The sequence below is a fragment of the Castor canadensis genome, chromosome 6 (assembly GCF_047511655.1).
Source record: "Castor canadensis chromosome 6, mCasCan1.hap1v2, whole genome shotgun sequence".
NCBI lineage: Eukaryota > Metazoa > Chordata > Mammalia > Rodentia > Castoridae > Castor > Castor canadensis.
The window spans coordinates 9,126,080-9,147,355 of NC_133391.1; the positions used below are offsets into that span (position 1 = coordinate 9,126,080).

A 21,276-nucleotide genomic window follows, 5' to 3' on the forward strand; every position below is an offset into this window, starting at 1 on the left:
AAGGTCTCCCCACTGCTGACTAAATCATGCCAACCAGTCTCAGAAGCATATGCCTAGAGGAGAGCTTCATGCCAGACAGGTTCTGGAGACAGAAACTTGTTTAGGGATGGAGTCACATATACATCAGCAAATACAAGCAGGAGAAAGCTCAATTCCTCCCTCCTTCCTCCTCTGTCTCTGTCTCCTTCTCATTTTCTCCTCTTGTTCCCTAATCTTTTCCTTCTCCTTCTTCTCTCCTTCCACCTCCCCCTTCCTCCCCTACCTTCTCTGCCTCCTCTTCTTCCTCCTCAACTTCCTCTCCTTCCTTTTCCCAGTTGGTCTATGGACAAAAGGTGCTACATACACTCTCCTTCCCACCATGGTAAACGTTACATCCACATTCTCTACTGGACTTGAGCTGCAGGTAGAGGCGTGGAACTCAGCGAAAACAGGGACACAAAGCATGAACTTTCTTCCTACCAAGTCAAGACTGATTCAGGATAGAGATTCCAAGATGGTGACTACAGGGAGGAAGCAGAAATTGTGCTTCATAAAGTAAAATCTTGGAGAGACGCTGGAGAAACACTTTGCAGGATAAACAACCAAGAAGAGGCAAAACTCCAGTTCCCCCACCTGCCCATAGCATCCCCACTCCACATTAAATGGAGAAACAAGGAGGAATCCTGCACTGCCAGATGCCAGCTCCTACTGGCTTGAGAGAAACTGACCACCAGGTGAGCTAAGTGGCACACAGTACTCCCACAAACAACCCTGGGCCAGATCAGCATAGCCCCCTGGACAGACTGACCAGACAGAGGGAAAAGCGAGACAAAAACCAAACTGAATAAACAATAACAACAACAAAAAAGACACATAGCAAAGAGGGCAGGGCACCCTGAGCACTGAAGAGGGGGCAGGGGCAATCCCTCACAGAACTGTAAATAAGCAATTGGGCCAGAGAATGCAGGTGTAGCACCACCTACCCAGTGTGCTTGGAGAGGGGAAACCTTGTAGCAGTGGCTGTCGTGCCTAAGAGAACTCTAAATAAACAAAGCCTGTGGGACTAGGTGAGTGATAAGCTCATTCCTGAGATCAGCAATCAATAAAGCCTCAAGCAACATCTGGCTGACAGCAGCAAGCAAGTGAGCCAAAGCCTCAGATAGACATTCACAGAACTGTCTCCAGACCCTTTTACTTTTTTTTTTCTCTCTTCCTTTGATGAGGCAATGACTGAACTAGAACTGCATGCTGAAGGTCTAACTGAAACTGTATTGCATTTGAACTTGGGATATTTTGTTTTGGTTTGGTTTGGGGTTTTTGTTTGTTTTGTTTTTTGTTTTCACCCTTTGATGAGATAACAACAGAACTACTTCTGAGACACCATCTCTAGGATTGTAGGCTGAGGGATTAACAACAAAATTATTAAGACTGAAACTCTATTGCATTTGAACTTGGGGATTTTTTTTAATCCTCTCTATGTCTCTCTAATGCTTGTTTAGCTTCATGTTGATTAGTATACTATCTCTACCTGTTTATTTCATTGGCACTGGTTTGTTGTTGTTTGTTTGTTTAGTGGTTTGTTTGTTTGTTTTTCCCTTTCCTTTACTTCCTTTGCTTTCCCTCTCCTCTTACTCTCCCATTTGAGATATCACCATTGTTATTATTACAAGCTAGAAAATACTTAATTGCACACAATACAGGGACATTAACAATAGCAAGAGCAATAATGGGAAAATGGAAAAAAGGGGGAAACTAGTTTTGCCCCCAGTAATAAATTAGTACAGGAACCAGAGGGAACAGAAAAAAGCAGATACCCAGATCCAGACTCCAACAAAATGGAGATAAACTATGCCAAATAATCCAATGAAGCCAAAAAGAACAACCTGAAAGAAGAAATCCTGCAAGTAATCAATGAGAATTTTATAGAGATGATACTGGATATGGTCAACCAAAATGTACAAGAGACATTCAAGAAATTCCAGACAACAAAAATAGAGAATTTGAGAAAGCCCAAAAACAAATAAAAGAAACTATAGAATCACTTTACACAGTGATTCTATAAACACCAAGGTGAAACACAGAACATGATAAATAAAGAGATAAATGTACTCAGGACGAAAATAGTCAATATTAAAGAGGAAAGCACTCAGGATATGGAAAACCTCAGAAAAAAGAATGAAATAGAAATGAAAAACAAAATGGAAGGCAATCCAGCAGAAGAGAACAAGCAAAAGACAGAATCTCAGAACCCAAAGATGAAATGGTAATTAAAGGAAAACCAAAGAACTATTAGTTAAATAACTCAAGACCTTTGAAAAGAACATGCAAGAACTTACTGTCTCCATCAAAAGATGATACCTGAGAATCATGGACATTAAAGAAGAAGAAGAGGTGCAAAAAAAGGGAATGAGTAATATATTCAACAAAATAATAACCGAAAATTTCCCAAATCTAGAGAAATCTATGCCCATACTGATGCAAGAGGTCTCCAGAACATCAAACAGACCTGACGAAAATAGAATCACCACACACCATATTATCATTAAAACAACAAGTGCAGAGACTCGAGAAAGAATATTGAAGGCTGTAAGAGAGAAAAAACCAAATCACATTCAAAGGTAAACCTATCAAAATCAGAAGAGACATCTCAACAGAAATATTGAAAGCAAGAAGAGCTTGGGGTGAGGTTTTCTGGGCACCGATGTAAATAACTTCAACCTTAAGATACTCTACCCAGCAAAACAATCATTCAAAATAGATGGAGCAATAAAAGTCTTCCATGATAAGCAGAAACTAAAACAATATGTGACCACAAGGCCACCACTATAAAAGATTCTTCAAGGGATTCTGCACACAGAAAGTGTAACCCAACATAACCATGAAAGGGCAGGCAGCACCAAAAATAGGAAAAGAAAAAGCAAGAAAGTAGAGAGTAAACTCAACTTAGGTACACACAATCAAACCTTCAAACAACTAAGACAACTAAATGACAGGAATCACCACATACCTGTCAGTACTAACACTTAATGTTAATGGTCTTAATTCCCCCATCAAAAGGCACTGTTTGACGAAGTGGATTAAAAAGGAGGAGAACCATCTCACCTACAGAAATAGGCTTAGGATGAAATACTGGAAGAAGATTTACCAAGCCAGCAGCCCCCAAAAACAGGCAGGAGTAACAATACTCATCTCTGACAAAGTAGACTTCAAACCTACCTTGATCAAACAAGATAAAGAAGGACATTCCATACTAATAAAAGGGGAAATAGACCAAAAGGAAATAACAATCCTCAACCTATATGCACCCAAGGTCAATGCACCCAATTTCATCAAACATACGCTGAAGGACCTAAAAGCATATATTAATTCGTTGGAGACTTTAACACCCCATTATCATCAATAGATAGGTCATCTAAACAAAAAATCAATAAAGAAATCCTAGATCTAAAATATACCATAGACCAAATGGACCTAGTTGATGTCTACAGAACATTTCATCCAACTTCTACACAATACACGTTCTTCTCAGCAGCCCATGGAACCTTCTCCAAAATAGGTCATATCCTATGGAGCAAAGCAGGCCTCAGAAAATATAAGAAAATACAAATTATACCATGCATTCTATCTGATCACAATGCAATAAAATTAGAACCCAACAACAAAAATAAAGACAAAAAACATGCAAATAGCTGGAAACTGAATAACTCATTGCTTAATGAACAATGGGTCATTGATGAAATAAAAGAGGAAATAAAAAAGTTCCTGGAAGTCAATGAAAATGAAAACACAACCTACCAGGACCTATGAGACACAGCAAAGGCAGTCCTGAGAGAAATGCTTTTAGCCATGAGTGCATATATTAAAAAGACTGAAAGATCCCAAATCAATGACCTTATGATACATCTCAAACTCCTAGAAAAAGAAGAACAAGCAAATTCCAAAACAAATAGAAGGACAAAGTAATAAAAAGAAGAGCTGAAATCAATGAAATAGAAACCAAAAAGTTGGTTATTTGAAAAAATAAACAAGATTGATAGACCACTGGCAAACCTAACTAAAAGGAGAGGAGAAAAAACCCAAATTAGTAAAATCAGGAATGCAAAAGAGGAGTTAACATCAAACACCATGGAAGTCCAGGAATTCATCAGAGACTACTTTAAGAAGCTATATTCAAATAAATTCGAAAATCTTAAAGAAATGGACAGATTTCTAGATACTTATGGTCTCCAAAACTGAACCAAGAGAACATTAATCACCTGAATACATCTATAACACAGGACCTGATGGATTCTCTGCTGAATTCTATCAGACTTTTCAAGAAGAACCTAATACCAACCCTCCTTAAACTGTTCCATGAAATAGAAAGGGAAGGGCATATTTTATGAAGCCAGTATTACACTTATCCCAAAATCAGGAAAAGACAACTCCAAAAAGGAGAACTATCGGCCAATCTCCTTAACGAACATTGATGCAAAAATCCTCAATAAAATAATGGCAAACCGAATTCAACAACACATCAAAAAGATCATTCACGAAGACCAAGTAGGCTTCATCCCAGGAATGCAGGGGTAGTTCAACATATGAAAATCAAAAATGTAATAAACCACATTAACTGAGCAAAGACAAAAACCACTTGATTATCTCAATAGATGCAGAAAAAGCCTTTGATAAGATCCAACACCATTTCATGATAAAAGCTCTAAGAAAACTAGGAATAGAGGGAAAGTATCCCAACATTATAAAAGCTATATATGACAAACCTACAGCCAAATTATACTTAATGGTGAAAAAATGAAACCATTCCCTCTAAAATCAGGAATGAGACAAGGATGGCCACTATCTCTATTCCTATTCAACTTAATACTGGCATTCCTAGCCAGAGCAATTAGGCAAGAAGAAGGAATAAAAGGAATACAAATAGGTAAAGAAACAGTCAAAATATCCCTATTTGCAGACAATATGATTCTATACCTTAAAGACCCAAAAAACTCTACTCAAAAGCTCCTAGACCCCATCTACAGCTATAGCAACCTAGCAGGATATAAAATCAACATAGAAAACTCATTAGCATTTCTATACACTAATAACGAGCAAACTGAGAAAGAATATATGAAAACAACTCCATTTACAATAGCCTCAAAAAATGTCAAATACCTAGGTGTAAACCTAACAAAGAGGTGAACGACCTCAAGAAGAAAAACTATAAACTTCTGAAAAAGAGATTGAGGAAGACTATAGAAAGTGGAGAAATCTCCCATGCTCATGGATTGGTAGAATCAACATAGTAAAAATGTCTATACTTCCAAAAGTAATCTACATGTCTAATGCAATTCCCATCAAAATCCCAATGACATTTATCAAAGAGATTGAAAAATCTACTGTTAAATTTATATGGAAATACATAAATTTTTTATTGAGTATAGCCAAGGCAATACAGAATAAAAAGAAAAATCCTGGAAGTATTACAATACCCAACTTCAAACTATATTACAAAGCAATAACAATAAAAGCAGCATGGTACTGGTACAAAAACAGATATGAAGACCAGTGGAACATAATAGAGGACATGGATATGAAATCACACGACTATAACCAACTTGTCTTTGACAAAGGTGCTAAAAATATATGATGGAGAAAAGACAGCATCTTCAACAAAAACTGCTGGGAAAACTGGTTAACAATCTGCAAGCAACTGAAACTAGATCCATGTTTATCACCCCATACCAATACTAACTCAAAATGGATCAAGGATCTTAATATCAGACCACAAACTCTAAATTGGTACAGGAAAGAGTAGGAAGTATTTTGGAACTAATAACTATAAACAAGGACTTTCTCAATGGAACCTCAGCAGCTCAGCAACTACGAGAGAGCATAGATAAATGGGACTTCATAAAACCAAAAAGCTTCAGCTCAACAAAAGAAATGGTTTCTAAACTGAAGAGAATACCCACAGAGTGGGAGAAAATATTTGCCAGCTACACATCAGACAAAGGACTGATAGCCAGAATATACAAGGAAACTAAAAACTAAATTCTCCCAAAATTCATGATCCAATAAAGTAATGGGCAAGTGGACTAAACAGAACTTTCCCAAAAACAGAAACTCAAATGGCCAAAAAACACACGAAAACATGCTCACCATCTCTAGCCATAAAGGAATTGCAAATTAAAACCACACTAAGATTCCACCTCACCCCTGTTAGAATAGTCATCATTAGCAATACCACTAACAGGTGTTTGCAAGGATGCAGGGAAAAAGGAACCCTCTTACACTGCTGGTGGGAATGTAAACTAGTACAACCACTCTGGAAAATAATTTGACAGATTCTTAAAAATCTAAACGTAGATCTACCATATGATCCAGCAATACCACTCTTGGGGATATACACAAAAGAATGTGACACAGGTTACTCCAGAGGCACCTGCACACCCATGTTTATTGCAGCTCTATTCACAATAACCAAGTTATGGAAACAGCCAAGATGCCGTACTACTGACAAATATATCAAGAAAATGTGGGGTTTATACACAATGGAATTGTATGCAACAATGAAAAAGAAAAAAATGTTTTCATTTCCAGGTAAATGGATGGAATTGGAGAACATCATTCTGAGTGAGGTTAGCCTGGCCCAAAAGACCAAAAATTGTATGTTCTCCCTCATATGCAGACATTAGATCAAGGGCAGGCAAAATAAGGGGATTAGACTTTGATCACATGATAAAGCGAGAGCACACAAGGGAGGTATGAGGATAGGTAAGACTCCCAAAAAACTAGATAGCATTTGTTGCCCTCAATGCAGAGAAACTAATGCAGATACTTTAAAGCGACTGAGGCCAATAGGAGAAGGGGACCAGGAACTAGAGAATTGTTAGTTTGAGAACAATTAACTTAGAAGGTAACACACATGTACAGGAAAGCAATGCAAGTCAACTCTCTGTATAGCTATCCTTAACTCAACTAGCAAAAACCTTTGGTAATTCCTATTACTGCCTAAACTCTCTCTTCAACAAAATTAGAGATAGGGGCAAAGTAGTTACTGCATTGCAGCAAGGGGCTAGGGGGGTAATGGAAGGGGTGGGGGACAAATGAGGGGGTGGGGTATGTGTGGAGAAATGATCCAAACATTGTATGCACATATGAATAAAATTTTCTTCTTCTCAGTACTAAACACTGAATGGCAATTCTCACATTTGACTCCCTGAAGAACCACAACGAACCATATGATCAAAGGTAATCATGGCAGCAAAGACCACAGACAGTGACTCCAGAGCCTCAGGCCATTGTCTGGAGTTCACAGGATGAACCCAGAATTTCCTATGGGGTACACAAAATCCCATGCCTGGTGGACTCTGCCCATGGTCCCATTGAGCTCTGGTACCCCAGCACACACTCCCCTGCTGTTCCTGCCAGCACATATGACAGCCTTGCATACATGGCTTTAATACCTCTGGTACACTTTTCCTGTTCTGATGTCTGCTGTGGAACTTTCAGCTCCATGTGACCAGAGATTCTTGACAGATTTGTTTTTAAGGCTTCTCACAAATCTATTGAGTTCAATGAAAGTGCTCATAAATAAATGAAGGAAGAAGGTAGGGTGCATGGGTGGGAGGAGAGAGAAGAAATAGAGGGAAGGAAGGGGAGAGGGAGACAATGGAAGGGAAAGGGAGAGGGAGGGAAAATTCTTTCTTAACTCCTGCTCTGGGAAAAGAAATAAGGGACAGACTATGCTTTTGTCTGAATGAATGAGAATTGCATGCCAGGGACAGGTGATTGCTGTAACTGGCATGATTTGACTCAGGCACATGCCCTACCCGAGGTCTCCCCACTGCTGACTAAATCATGCCAACCAGTCTCAGAAGCATATGCCTAGAGGAGAGCTTCATGCCAGACAGGTTCTGGGGACAGGAACTTGTTTAGGGATGGAGTCACATATACATCAGCACATACAAGCAGGAGAAAGCTCAATTCCTCCCTCCTTCCTCCTCTGTCTCTGTCTCCTTCTCATTTTCTCCTCTTCTTCCCTAAACTTTTCCTTCTCCTTCTTCTCCTCTTCCACCTCCCCATTCCCCCCTAACTTCTCTTCTTCTTCCTCCTCCTCCTCAACTTCCTCTCCTTCCTTTTCCTAGATAGGGTCTATGGACAAAAGCTGCTACATACAATCTCCTTCCCACCATGGTAAACCTGACATCCACATTCTGTACTGGACTTGAGCTGCAGGCATAGGCCTGGAACTCAGCGAAAACAGGGGCACAAAGCATTTTTGTGCAGGTAAATGGATGGAACTGGAGAGCATAATGTTATGCAAAGTAAGCTACATTCAGAAAGATACAGGTCACATGTTTTCTCTAACACATGGAACATAGGTCCAAATACAAACACTAGCAAGCACTATGCATATTCAATATACATGTAGCATCATTCAAATGCGGGAGTGTTAGAAGGCACTAGGGAGGAGGGAAAGGAGAGGAGAATGATAGAGCATGAATAATATTAAAATATTTTGCATCTGTGTAGGAAAAAGACACAATGAAACACACCCTGAAAACTGCTGAACAATAAAGGGTAATGGATAAAGGACAAGGAAAAGTAATAAGGAGGCTAGTCTGATTAAATTATGATATGCTTCAAGACAGAATACCAAGTCAAGCCCCCCTCTACAATCAAAAGACCCTTAGACAGTGAAGGTCAGGAATGTAAACATGTTGTTAAGGGAAGGGTAACAGTGGGAGGTGGAAGGAAAGATGAAAAAGGTAATGGAGGTTGAAAATGGCTGATATGTATTCTGCACATGGATGAATACAGAATAATGAAACTGATGAAGTCAATTTAAGAAGGGGGACAGAGCACAGAAAGAATAAGTGATGGGATGAACCAAACTGCTGTACATTGTAAACTTATATGGAAATGTCACATTGAAACTCCATATAAACCTATTCAAAATAATGATAAAATGTAGAAAAGAAATATCTTGAATTTCAAATAACATTATGATTTTATCATATTCACATAGCCATAAATAAAGAAATCTGTCATGTTCACTAAGCCAATATTGCAGAAGACACTCATAGGAATCCCACTCACAGATGAAGAAGAAATATGGTCAAAATCAATAGAGTCAGGGAACGACTAAATCCCATGAGAAGAATATACAATCAAATGAGAATGAAGGAAGAATCACAGATGGTGAATTTCATAAAGTACAAAACTCCAAGTTGAATAACTGGGAAATAAAGAGATGTGAAAGTAATGATGTGGAATATAAAATAACAATATAAATAATCAATGAAAAAAGTTGGAACTTTACAAGATAAACAAGACTGACAATCCCTTACTCATTCTTATCACCCCCATAAATCCAGAGGAGCAATAAGGGATATTTTGAAAGGTGTATTAAAATGAATTTGAAAATTTGACAAAATGGATAAATTTCTAGGCACGTAAGACCAAACTAATTAAAAGAATAGTATCTAAAAAACCCAAACAGATTTATACTGTGCAATGATATGACGTGTTAGCAGAACTTCCCAACAAAGTAACACCCTGGACCAGATTGATTCACTGCTAAATTCTCCCAGAACTTAAACAACAGAAAGAACACCAATGGTTCTCAAACTATCTTGTAAATTGAAAAGGAAAAAATGAACTGAATACATCCTACCAATACAGTGTTAACCTGATAACAAAACCAGAAAAGGACAAAAAAAAGGAAATAATACAAAAAATATCCTTAAAACATAGACACAAACATTGCCTAAAAATTACAAATAGTAATCAACAAAACATTTGAGAAGCAAAACTAGCAATGCTACGTTCAAACTGACTCAAAAATATAGTACACAGTCATAGTGCCAAAAGACAGCATGCAGTAGAATAAAGACTATCAATAACATAACACCAGAATTTAATATCCTTCTAGAATTTCTTAGTCTATTACATATACAATAAACTAGTAGTAAAGAAAGAATGAAAAGTAAGAAGTAGGTCACATTATTTTGCAGAAAATGAGTGTGTTCACCTGGAAATTCAAATGAATATATATAGAATATATATATAGAGAGAGGTTGCACAATCAATACAGAGGTACCGTAGGCAAACAAAGAGAAAATATTCAATTGCCAATTACTCAAAGAAGAAACAATCACATAAAGCCTGAGGGGGAAATAGGAATACGGTAGCAATAGACATAAGCACAATATAACTGGCTCCTTACCAACCAGAAAACCTTACCCAGGAACAACAAATTATTTTTTAAAAATTATACATTTCAATGTTTATGAACAAGTTTTATTAATAGAATTTGTCAAAGGAAAAGTTGTTCAAAGATGTGAATATGTCCATCTACATAAGTGATTTATAGATTCATGGTAATGTCTTCAAAATTAATGATATTCCACAAACCTACCACAAATGCTTTTGTAAGTTTCATCTTAAAGAAGTGTTGGAAGTCTTTGAAGATAAATAATGTTTAATCTACCATAAATTGTATGAAATATTTATATGTACTGAAACATGAAATGGTACCCGTTAAATAAGTATAATTTACATTTTATGCATCAGTTACACAATAACATCAAGAAAATATGTAAAAGATGAAAAATCTGACATTATTCAAAGTAGTAGCAAAAAAATCACAAAAAGTTCACAAAATTCACTGAATTCCTGGCAGCCCAAGAATTCAGTGAATTCAGCCCATCTTTTTGAACAAAAGATGAACACTGAGAATGCACTACCAGATTCCATGAATTAATGTAAAATTTTGGGGATGAAACTGCATGACAGCCAGGCAGCAGTGGCTCAGGCCTGTGATCCTAGCTACTCAGGAGGCAGAAATCACTAGTACCCAGTTTGACTCAGCTCTGGAAAGCAGTTCATGAGACTCTTTCTTGAAAATACACATAAACAAAAGAAAGAGCTGTGGAGTCACTGAAACTGTAGGCCCTGTGTTCAAGTAATAGTATGGAAAAAAAACAGGTTATTTGCATAATTGCAAACACACACACCAATGGAAGATTGAAATGCCTCAACTATCCCATGCATTTACAATCAACTGATTCACAAGTATGCGGCAAAATGACACATACTTGAAGAAATGACAGTATATTTAATCAGTGCTGTGGGGAAAACTAAATACTTGAAACTGGACCCCATCCCTCACCTAATACAAAAATAAACACAAAATTGAATCCCTATAGTTCAACACCATAAAGTAAGAAACCATTAGAAAAATAATAAGGAAACCTTTCAAGACAAGGGATTAGACAACAAATTTCAGGAAAAAATTTAAAACACAGAAATCCAAAGAAAATTAAAAAGGATCATATTAAGTGGAGAAGTTACTTCAGAGCAAAGGAAAAAATCACAGAGAGAAGAGACAACCTACAGAATGAGGAATCGTTTTCCACAATCTTTCATTTAAAAGGAAACTCATATCAAGAGTATGTCACGAACTCGGTTAGAATCCCCCAAATAGTTCATTTTAAAGGCAATGATCAGTTCGAATTATCTGTAAAGAAGACATATATTTGTGCAAGGAATTTAGTGCAGACTAATTTAGCTTGCTCTCAGGGAATTTAAAATCATTACCACGATGAGATACAAATTCTCCTCAGTTAGAAGAGCTGCAAGCTTCCATACAAAATGTTATAAAGTTATAATATCCAATATAACTTGACTACAACCTCCCTCCCCCACAGCAAAAACACAATTGCAGTAGTCCATGTATCAATGCAACACCTTCATGGCATAAGAAATTCCTTACTCTCCTCAACTAGTAACACACTTAACATTTCTCTTCTCTAAGTCTAGGAGAGTCAGACCAGATTCTTAGAATACAGATTTCAAATTTTTCTAATTTTAAAGTAGCAAAGGACTACTATAAGCAAAACATTAAATGTGTGACAAAAGCATAAGTAACTATATTCAAATATGATTTATAAAATAGTGGGAGAAAAAAGTATCCCTGGGAAAAATTTGAATACAAACAAAGGTAAGCAGACAAACATCTAGGCATGCAATAAGAGTGATGTTCTGATACCTTCCACAGCAGGGAAGAAACTCAAATTCCTACCCCATCATCCCTGCTCCCAAATGTGTGCTGATACGACAGGTAACACTCACTACAACAGCACTTGAAAAGAGATGCAAGGAATCACTACTTCCAATCAAGTTTTCACTGCTAATACGGCTGTAAATACATTGCTAGAATTCCATGGAATTCTGCCTGAACAATTTATTAATTAGACATTCTGCTGCAGACCTGGCATTTGTTCATAGCCAAAACCTGAGCACAGATATGTGTCTAGGTGAAGCAGTAATAAATTGGAGGGGAAAAATCTCACAGGGTTTATCATTTATTTCTGGCTCTGCTTGCATTTCCAGATTTGACAAAGAATCCCAGCATGACACACATCATATTTGAAACAGTAACTGGATGTCTATAGTCATAAGAGTTTTCATGATCATGGGCACAAGTACAGAACTTCTCTGTAGGAACATTACTAGATACATTTGTGAGTAAAGAAATCTTATCACACCATGAGCTACAAGAAAGGGAACTTGTTCTAGTCTCTCAGTTCAGAACCCATGCAATTTACTTGGATTCCTTTTCTAACGATGATCTCTTGAGGTAGCTTTCAGCCCAGGTTGAAGGAGTCCCAGAGATGGTGGAGCAAATGCATAGATTTCAGCCTTATTAGGAAAAAAAGAAAAAGAAAAAAATGGAATATATTTGTTCCTGTTGAAAGAAAAGTACACCATAAACCACAAAATAAAATAGGGATGTTTCTGGAAGGTAGAGGAGGAAGGGCCATGTAGGGGTTATTATCAACATTGCTCTATGCATTCACAGATCACTTTGGCAGTATTTATCCAGAAATCAAATACAAACATGTAATATAAAGTCATTACTTACTTTGCAGAAACTCCTTTCATAGCAGGATCATTGTGTCTGTCATCTTTGACAAAAGAATAAAGCGGGAAAAACCCTGCAATCACTATATCTCCATCTTTGTATATACTGTGCTTAAAGTCAGGAAAACAGTCTTGATTAGAAAATGAACTGAGATGGAGGGGAAGCTGGAGGAGAAGGAAAATAAAAATCAAGGGGAACATGTCTAGAAATGTACAATTCTGAGTAGAGGCTTAGCCTACAGTGTCAGGCAGGTATATTTGTTTCCTGTGTGCCTCTGTATATATGTGTTTATGTCAACTGGAAAGTCCATTCTAATTCCCCAATTTCTTTCAGCCCTGTGTCTTCCATTCCCATGGAGGGATCTGGAAATATTTGTGCCTTGGGCTCCGCATCTGAGGTCCTGCATCCATGAGATAAACATGAGTTGGAAAATAAGTGTGAGGATCCTACTTTCCAACCCAGGTGTAACAATTTCATCCAAGCCCACAGATGGTAAGGCCCCAGGGATGAATTAACATTTCTTAGAGTTGTTCTGAAGTATGCATCTAAAAAAGATGTGCAGAAAAGATATTTGGGATGTGGAAAATGAATTACATCATTAGATGCCATGGAAGGTACAAGGTGAATCAGTAATAAATGGCTCTGTGCAGTCAGGGCTTAACCAAAGTCAATGGGGCATCACATCCAAAATTCAAGTACACAGGAGAGACAAATTCATACACCCAAGGTTCATGCATTCCCTTAATATTCCTTGTATTGCCTAGGCAGGTCTCCACATACCTATTGCATGTGCAGAGACATCCACAGACACAGGTGTTTCCCAATAATCCACCAATAATCAGGTTGACATAGGAAATTCCAAATCAATAGTGCAAGGTAGATGCAGATATCAAGTTGTATATTTGCATCATAGGAAATTCCAAATCAATAGTGCAAGGTAGATGCAGATATCAAGTTGTATATTTGCATTCTGAACTATGACTTTCTTCACTCTTGACATCTTCTTTTATCTACGCTGAGTTAATAATCTTCTGTTGTTCTGAAGAAAGTGACAATCCTACCCAGGATCAAGCGTACAGGAAATGGATCCAACCAATTGATGCTAGTATGATAAAATTATAAACAATCTTTTGGATTATTGTGATCATCTATCAGACATAGCATCTTATACAATAATTTTATGCTTGCTATTTTGACTTTTGCTTGCAATCAAAATGCACTTAGTAATGTATTTGCTCAACAAACAACAAGCCAAAGAGTGACTTTTTTCTCAATTACACTTACAGTACCTGAGTGTATGTTTGTGAATACAGTCTCATGTCATGACTCTCAGTTGAAATGAGACTGACACTTTCAGTACAAAATTATACATAAACCATTATTTCAATTTGCAAAATATCATGGAAAGAGAAAGTAGTTTGGCCCTAAAATATAATAAAACATTGAACCTATTCTGATCAAGATCTGTAGGACAGTGGGAGTTTCCCTGGAATAGAAAATCTGACAGTGAGCTAACATGTTGAGAAGAGTAAAGCAATTGATTGAACTTTGTGTAATGAATGTGGTGATAAAGATCTTGGTGTGCATCGAAAATGAAAATAAGATAAGTCAGTCTGAAGTACAGTGGAAGTGAAATGAGACTTGAAAGAAGGATGAGACTTAGTTCTTTGAATTCCTATAGGAACAGTTACTTTTATGCACAGAGTAATAGGGAATGACAGAAAGCTTTATCAAGAAATTGATCTATTCCAATCATATTTCAGAAAGAATAGTTTACCATAAATATTTAGAATGGATGGGAGAAATACAACAGTATTTTTACAGATCTCACAAAAGATGTTGATGGACACATGCTGGAGAGACATGATGGTGGTTTGAGCTAAGTACAGAGATGCAGTCATGATGAATTCATGAGAATCTGGTGTAAACAATTAAAGTCTGCAATGACCTTTACAGAGACATGTCAAGAATGATTGTCCAATGACTGTAGTTTAACATCAAAGTATTTGGTGTGCTGACCAAAGAATTCAATTTTGAACTATAAAGAGATGACAAGAAATGATCACTAAGCTCATATAATTTTGCTGCATATATTTTTAAGTTCACAGTTATTGTTGATCTTTTAAATTTATTCTTTGTATTTCTCTGTATGGTATGAGAAATTACTGTGCTTTCTTCCAGTTCATTGTTTTTGCTTAAAACAATTGTTTTAACTCTGAGTTTTCTACCCTTCCAAATACTTCCTGGTAGTTATAGGCAGCTTGTTTGGAGTTCTAGGTGAGATCCTAGTTTCCTGAAAGTTCATAATACTTTCATGTTTTAGGTATTTACTCCAGTCTTCCATCGCTGGCTTTCTTTGTGCCTGTGTTTCCAGAAACTCTAAGCATTTTGTATATTTTGTCTGAGCCTATACTTACTTCCACTATTTAATCACTAGATGGAGCCCTGGAAAGATTTGCAGGGAGTTCATTGCTGTATGCTTTTGCTGTTTCAGTAATACAGTAACGTGAAATCAAGTTTGTCACAAATACTCTGTTGCTGTAATGTTTGTGAAAAAGGGAGTACATACTGTTTGTATTTACTATGCCTAATTTCTTAAATGTATGATGTTCCATATGTAGATCACTCTGCTTTGCATTCCCTGAGTAGATTTCATTGGTTTATTGATTTTTTTTTGCAGCATTGGCAGTTGAACACCAGGACTGGTGTTTGCCCCTCTGGTGCCATACCCTTTGAATTTTACATTGGCTTTATCCCTGAGCTGCCTGAACCTCAGTCTAGCCATCTGGGCTTCTTTGAATATTTGAAAAGACAGGCATGCTCTGCCTCTAAAAAGAAAATGATTCAAGTTGCAATCAAGAAATATCAACCACAGAGTTCTTACATAACATGGAATGTTCTTCCACATTCAAATATTGTTATTGGTTGGCTCAAGAACAATAGTTGCATAGTTCTTTGAATCACAGCATAGAAACCTATACTGAACAATAAAGGATTTGTTCTTCTAAAAGGAAAATTCTAGAATCTTACATTTAACTTCTATCAATCAAAAAGTTGTTTCTCAGAGTGGGAAATTGTGGAAAATTCTAAACTTTTTTCTTTTTTCTCATTCATTTATTCATATGTACATACATTGTTTGGGCCATTTCTACCCACTACTCCCACCTCCTTACTCTCCCCCTGTACGTGCTTCCAGGCAGAATCTGTTCTGCCCTGATCTCTAATTTTGTGGAAGAGAAAGTGTAAGCAATAATAAGAAAGGCAAAACGTTTTTGCCAGTTGAGAGAAGGATAGCTATACAGAGAGATTACAAGTGTTGATTCCATGTACAAATGTGTTAAATCCCAAGTTGACTAATCTCTAACAGATCTTTACATTGGTTCCTGATCCCCTTCTCATATTGACCTTTGTCGCTTTAAGGTTTCTGTGTTAGTACCTCATCAGTGGGGACATCAAATACTATCAGGTTTTGGGTTTCTTAGCTATCCCAATACTTCCCATAGGTGCTCTCCCCTTACCATGTGACCCAAGTCCAACCACATTGCTGTATTTGCCCTAGATCTAAAGTCAGCATGTGAAGAAGAATATACAATTTTTGGTCTTCTGAGCCTGACTAGCCTTGCTCAGAATGATGTTTTCCAGTTCCATCCATTTATACTGCAAATGATAGGATTTCATTTTTCTTCATGACTGAGTAAAATTCCATTGTGTATAAATACCACATTTTCTTAATTCATTTGTCTATATTGGGGCATCTTGGCTGTTTCCATAACTTGGCTATTGTGAATAGCGCTGCAATAAACATGGGTGTGCAGGTGCCTCTGGAGTAACCTGTGTCACATTCCTTTGGGTATATCCCCAGAGTCAGATTGATGGATCAATGGCAGTTCTATGCTTAGATTTTTAAGAAGTCTCCAAATGCTTTTTTGAGAGTGGTTGCACTGGTTTGCATTCCCAGCAGCAGTGGACGAGGGTCCATTTTACCCCACATCCTCACTAACACCTGTTATTAGTGCTGTTTTTAATGATGACTATTCTAACAGGGGTAGGTGGAATGTTAGTGTGGTTTTGATTTGCGTTTCTTTTATACCTAGAGATGGTGAGCATTTTTTTCATGTGTTTTTTGGCCATTTGACTTTCTTCTTTTGAGAAATTTCTGTTTAGTTCACTTGCTCATTTCTTTATTGGTTCATTAATTTTGAGAGGGTTTGGTTTCTTGAGCTCCCTGTATATTCTGGTTATCAGTCCTTTGTCTGATGTATAGCTGGGTGGTCTCTTCAGTTTAGAGACCATGTCTTCTGTTGTGCAGAAGCTTTTTAATTTTATGAAGTCCCATTTGTCCATTCTTTCTCTTAGTTGCTGAGCTGCTGGGGTCCTATTGAGGAAGTCCTTGCCTATACCTATTAGTTTCAGAGTGTTTCCTGCTTTTCCTGTACCAACTTTAGAATTTTGAGTCTGATGTTAAGTCCTTGATCCATTTTGAGTTGATATAAGTACAGAGTGATAAACACAGATCGAGCTTCAGTATTTTGCAGACAGATAACCTCTTTCCCAACTACATTTGTTGAAGAGGCAGTCATTTCTCCATTGAGTCATTTTAGCGCCTTTGTCAAAATAAAGATGGGCATAGGTGTGTGGACTCATATCCAGGTCAACTATTCTGTTCCACTGGTCTTCATGTCTGTTTTTGTGCCAATACCAAGCTGTTTTTATTGCTATTGCTTTGTAATATACTATGAAGTCTGGTATTGTGATACCTCCAGCATTGCTTTTTTTCCTGAGTATTGCCTTGGCTATTTGTGGTCTCTTGTGTTTCCAAATGAATTTTAGGGTAGATTTCTCAATCTCAGTGAGGAATGTCATTGGGATTTTGATGGGAATTGAATTAAACATGTAGATTACTTTTGGGAGTATAGCCATTTTTACTATGTTGATTCTAACAATCCATGAGCATGGGAGATCTCTCCACTTTCTGTAGTCTTCCTTGATCTCTTTCTTCAGGGAGTTGTAGTTCTCCTTGTAGGGGTTATTCACATCCTTTGTTAAATTTACTCCTAAGTGTTTGATTTTTTTTGAGGCTGTTGTAAGTGGAATTGTTTCCATGTATTCTCTCTCAGTTTGTTCACTACTGGTGTATAGGACAGCTAATGATTTTTGTAAGTTGATTTTGTATCCTGCCACCTTGCTGTAGCTGTTTATGGTGTCTAGAAATTTTGGGGTAGAGTTTTTTAAGTCTTTAAGGAATAAGATCATATCGTCTGCAAAGAGGGATATTTTGACAGTTCCTTTACCTATTTATATTCCATTTATTACTTCTTCTTGCCTCATTGATCTGGCTTGGAATTCCAGTACTATGTTGAATAGGAGTGGGGATAGTGGGCACCCTTGTCTCATTCCTGATTTTATGGGAAATGGTTTCAGTTTTTCACCATTAAGTATAATGTTGACTATAGGTTTGTCATATATAGCCTTTACAATGTTGAGGTATTTTCCTTCTGTTCCAAGTTTTCTTAGAGCATTTATCATGAAGTGGTGTTGGATCTTGTCGAAGGATTTTTCTGCACGTATTGAGATGAGCAAGTGGTTTCTGTCTTTGCTTTTATTAATGTGCTCTATTACAGTTACAGATTTGAATATGTTGAACCACCCCTGCATTCCTGGCATAAAGCCGACTTGGTCGCAGTGAATGATCTTTCTGATGTGTTGTTGAATTTGGTTTGCCATTATTTTATTGATGATTTTTGTGTCGATGTTCATTAAGGAGATTGGCTTGTACTTCTCCTTTTTGGACATGTCTTTGTCTGGTTTTGGGATGAGTGTCAGACTGTTTTCATACAATGAGTTAGGCAGTTTTCTTTCCCATTCTATTTTGGGGAACAGTTTAAAGAGGGTTGGTATTAGTTCCTCTTTAAAGGACTGATAGAATTCAGCAGACACTCCATCAAATCCTGAACTTTTCTTTTTGGGAGACTATTGCTGCTTCAATTTCATTTTGTGTTATAGCTCTATTCAGGTGATTAATGTCCTCTTGGTTCAATTTTGGATGATCATAAGTATCTGGAAATCTGTCCATTTCTTTAAGATTTTTCTAATTTATTAGAATATAGGTTCTCAAAGTGTTTTCTGATGATTTCCTGGATTTCCATGGTGTTTGCTGTTATCTCCCCTTTTGCATTCCTGCTTTTACTGATTTGGGTTTTTTCTCTGCTCATTTTAGTCAGGTTTGCCAGGGGTCTGTCAAGCCTGTTTATTTAATCAGAGAATGAACTTTTTGTTTCATTGATTCTTTGTACTTGTTTCTTTGTTTGTTTGTATTTCATTTATTTCAGCTCCTGTTTTCTTTATTTCTCTCCTGTTTTTTGGGGTTTTGCATGTTCTTGTTTTTCTAGGAGTTTGACATGTAGCATTAGGTCATTGATATGAGATCTTTCTGTCCTTTTAATATATGCACTTGTGACTATAAACTTTCCTCTTAGGACTGCCTTTGCTGTGTCCCATAGGTTCTGGATGGCCATGTTTTCATTTTCATTAACTTCCAGGAACCTTTTAATTTCCTCTTTTATTTCATCAATGACCCATTGATCATACAGCAATGTGTTGTTCGGCTTCCCACTGTTTGCATGTTTTTACTATTGTTTTGTTGTTGAGTTGTAGTATTAATGCATTGTGATGAGATAGAATGCATGGGATTATTTCGTTTTCCTTTTATTTGCTGAGGTTTGCTTTGTGCCCTAGATAGGATCAATTTCAGAGAAAGTTCCATGGACTGCTGAGAAGAATGTATATTGTGCAGAAGTTGGATGAAATATTCTGTAGATATCGGCCAGGTCCAGTTGATCTATGGTGTGATTTAGTTCTAGAATTTCTTTATTGATTTTTTGTTTGGATGACCTATCTACTGGTGACCAGGGGTATTAAAGTCTCCACTACCACTGTATTGGAGTTTATATATTTTGTTGGGTCCTTCACAGTGTGTATGATGAATTGAGTGCACTGACATTGGGTGCATATAGGTTGATAGTTATTATTTCCTTTTGGTATGTCCCCTTTTATTAGTATAAGATGTCCTTCTTTATCTCTTTTGACCAATGTAGCTTTGAAGTCTACTTTGCCTGAGATAAGCATTGCTACTCCTGCCTGTTTTGGGGGGGGATGGGCATTGGCTTGGTAAAGCTTCTTCTAGCCTTTAACCCTAAGCCAGTGCTTGTTTCTGTTGATGACATGGGTCTCCAGTAAGCAACAGATTGATGGATCTTCGTTTTTAATCCAGTTTGTCAAACGGTGTCATGATGGGGGAGTTAAGTCCATTAACATTCAGTGTTAGTATAGATAGGTATGTGGTGATTCCTGTCATTTAGTTGTTTTTGTTGTTTAAGGGTTGGATTGTGTGCAGCTGAATTGATGTTACTCTCTACTTTCTTGTCTTTCCTTCTTCTGTCATTTGGTACTGCCTGTTCTTTTATGGTTTTGTATTCCTTCATATTTTGTGTGCAGTATTGTTTAAGAATCTTTTGTAGTGGTGGCTTTGTGGTCATATATCGTTTTAGCTTCTGCTTGTCATGGAAGTTTTTTATTGCTCCAACTATTTTGAATGATAGTTTTGCTGGGTAGATTATCCTAAGGTTAAAGGTATATTCGTTCAGTGCCCAGAATGCCTCACTGTATGATCTTCTTGCTTTTAATATTTCTGATAAGAAATTTGCTGTGATTTTGATGAGTTTACCTTTATATGATTTTTTTTTCTCTTACAGCCTTCAATATTCTTTCTCTATTCTCTGTGCTTGTTGTTTTAATGATAATATGTCATGGCTTAGTTATTTTTTTGTCAAGTCTCTTTGGTGTCCTGGAGGCTTCTTGTACCTGAATGGGCATACTATTCTCTAGATTTGGGAATTTTTTTGTTATTATTTTATTGAATATTTTACAAATTCCTTTTACTTGCACCTCTTCTCCTTCTTCTATGCCCATGATTCTCAGGTTTGATCTTTTGATGGAGTGAGTGAGTCTTGCATATTTCTTTCACAGGTTTTGTGCTGTTTTTGTAATAGTTCTTCAGTTTTTCCCTTAATTTCCATTTCATCTTCAACTTCTGAGATTCTGTCTTCTCCTTGTTCTAGTCTGCTGGAGTGGACTTCCATTGCGTTTTGTATTTCTGTTTCATTTCTTTTCTGAGGTTTTCCATATCATGGGTCATTTCCTCTTTAATATTGTCTATTTTCATCCTTAATTCACTTATCTCTCTACTTATGGTGTTCTCTGTTTCACTTTGGTATTCATTTAGGGCTCCTATGAGTTCACTTATTTGTTTTTCTGTCTTCTCATAGTCTTTATTTGTATTGTCTTGGAATTTCTTGAGTGCCTCCTGTACATTTTGGTTGACATTT

The 21,276-nt window shown here is 37.0% G+C and overlaps 1 protein-coding gene and 1 pseudogene across 1 annotated transcript in view; one reads left to right on the forward strand and one right to left on the reverse strand.

Moving 5' to 3' along the window:
* LOC141424003 (vomeronasal type-2 receptor 116-like) overlaps window positions 1-13,017 on the reverse strand; it is a 45,320-nt gene extending 32,303 nt beyond the window's left edge. Inside the window, exons 1-2 of the mRNA XM_074075658.1 lie at window positions 12,943-13,017; window positions 7,415-7,458 (exon numbers count right to left, since the gene is read on the reverse strand). The gene's annotated coding sequence lies outside the window, so the exon portion shown is untranslated. The remainder of the gene's footprint in view (window positions 1-7,414; window positions 7,459-12,942) is intronic.
* LOC109676094 (vomeronasal type-2 receptor 116-like) overlaps window positions 1-21,276 on the forward strand; it is a 173,744-nt pseudogene that overhangs the window by 125,802 nt on the left and 26,666 nt on the right.